Here is a 2499-nt window from a genome sequence, read left to right as displayed (position 1 = left end):
CTCCCCAGGTAATCATGGGACAGAATAAGCAAGAGCATTTTTCGGCGAAAGACCATGGTTAGAGTCGAGTCTTTTTCTGTCAATTAGTCTTATTCTTAATGGATTCATCAAAGAGCTTGTATTGGTTGAGATGTGTTAGATGGTCGTGAGCGGGTTTCTGACTAGGTATTTATATAGAGAAATAGATGAACCCTGGAGAGTGGGGATTGAAACGGGGCGAGTTGACTTAGACATATTGATGACTAGATGAGAACATAACAAGATGCGACGCAAAGCAAAAAAAGATTAAAAAGAAATAGTTCATAGTCTACAATCCTTCGTTACGCGATACTTGACTTTTTTATTGACAACACTGCAATAGTGCTAAATTTGGACAATTTCCTGGGCTTGCTTGTTTCTAGAAAGCATGAACAATCAATGCTATTAAGGAGGGTAATGGGACGGATGTTCTGAATATGTCTGTCACCTCCTGTCTTGGTCATTTTTCGGGATTAGCGTGATCACTCCGCGATCCGTGACGTTTGAGTGGGGGCAATTTGCCAATTTGATACGAATGATTGACAGCACGGACGGCATGATGTCCCAGCCCATTTCAGAATGCCTTTAAAAAGTCTATAGCGAACCCTGAGGATCCTGGTGACATGCCATTTTTCATTTCACGGAGAGTCACTAATAAAAAGAGAACACTAATGACGGAGTGGCTAGGGACACGGTTTCGAAATTACTCAAAAATTGATCAAATTGCGTTTGCAGCCGATCTCGCGATGTGCCCTTGGAAAGACTTTGTACCTGCCTCAACGGATGAGATGGCCTCTATACTAAACGATCTCTTCCTCGGAAAATTGCACCTATCCACTACGACAAAAAGCAAAAACTAACAACACCCCACACCCAGGTAAAAAACTTCTCATGTTGAGACGTCAAAGGGACAATGCTAGAAGCGAAGCAAAGAAGGCCAGCTCAATAGACTCCTAAGCCTTAGATCAAAGTGCAACAAACTCTCCAAAAAAGAGGGACAAGGAGGGCACGTACGACGTCGATGGAAAGGAACAAATGGAAACAAATGGAAAATAGTCTGCCCATTGACAAGACGTGCCAAAACGTTAAAAATTATCTTAAAAGATCTCACCTACAAGTGTGATCTGAGTTCAGAGGAAGCAGCTAATTCCCTAAATCTCCATTTCATAATGAAGATTGATATCGTCAATGTTGATAATATCTAGCACGTGCCTTTGGTTACCCAAGCATCTATTTTATTCTCAGAAGCAGTGCATATGGAGCGAGAAATATAAAATGCGGCTAGACTTCAATGGTGCGAGAACTTTACGGTCCGAACGGCGAATAGGCGAATAACACTTGAACGCTTGATGGGCTTGAACCAATCCTCCAAACATGCTCCCCAATACACTATGTTGAATGTCAGTTTGACATCAGGCGCAAGCAAAGGCCCACTCATGGCTTCATTCAGCATTGATTGAACAGTGTACTACAATCAATCATACACCCACTTACTGCGTTCTTTTTCAAACATCCCACCCAATGGACCTTCCAATGGGATCACTTCATATCACTTTAAACTTTAGACTGGCACACTGGCACACACATTGGACATGTCGTGTCTAGGCGGGATGCCAAGAGGTTTCTTGTTTTCGCATCCAGGAATGCATGGATTGGAATCTGGTCGTGATCTTATGAGGCTTATGATTCTTATGAGGCTTATCATCTCTGGTTACTGATGTGCAATGAAGCGTCAGCTGAATGTGGCCGACCAACGGCGGTGGTTGACTTGATGGTTGGTTTGGTGGCTCGTTTTCTGGACCCTGGAATGAGCGAACAAACCAGTGGAATGCGAAATCCAAATTGAAAGAAAAAAAACCGCTCCATGTGTGAGGCCGTTGTTTGCAAACTGAAAACATAAATAGGAATTGATACTCTCACCCAATCAAAAACGGTGATGATCCGATGGTTCATTGCGCGCACACAATCATGCAGGCAGGCCACAACTCTTCATCCGAGACGTGCCCAAAGATTGGCCCAACCACCAATCACATCCAAACCAAGCCTGTGAATTTAGTTTCGCCAAGATCAGACAGGATCCGGGTTACTTATCCAGGTGACCAACGTAAAGGTACCACATGCATGCTACACCCGGTTTTTGTTTTTTTTTTTTTTTTTTGTTGCTTTTTTTTTGGTATTTTGAAATAATGGGGACTTACCTCGTCAGAAGCAAAGTATTTGCCAATCGGGCCTCATTGGGGTTCTCAATGGCACCCATCTTACACCATCTGATCAACGCATTGACCCGCCCCCAATCCTCGAGGCACACCTCGCAAAGTGCCGCTTCCACGTCACCTCCTCTCCACCTTGACTTTGTTCCTCGTCCCGTTGTGACCGGCCGGATTGAATTAAAATCCCAAACCGGGGCCCACGAGCTCGGGAAATCCTCGTGCTTCGCCGAAACCCGCAGAGAAGCCGAAAATCCGGAAAGGAAGCTACTCC

This window comes from Tigriopus californicus, chromosome 6 (assembly GCF_007210705.1).
Source record: "Tigriopus californicus strain San Diego chromosome 6, Tcal_SD_v2.1, whole genome shotgun sequence".
In the NCBI taxonomy this organism is placed as follows: Eukaryota; Metazoa; Arthropoda; class Copepoda; order Harpacticoida; family Harpacticidae; genus Tigriopus; species Tigriopus californicus.
This window is presented reverse-complemented; position numbering follows the sequence as displayed.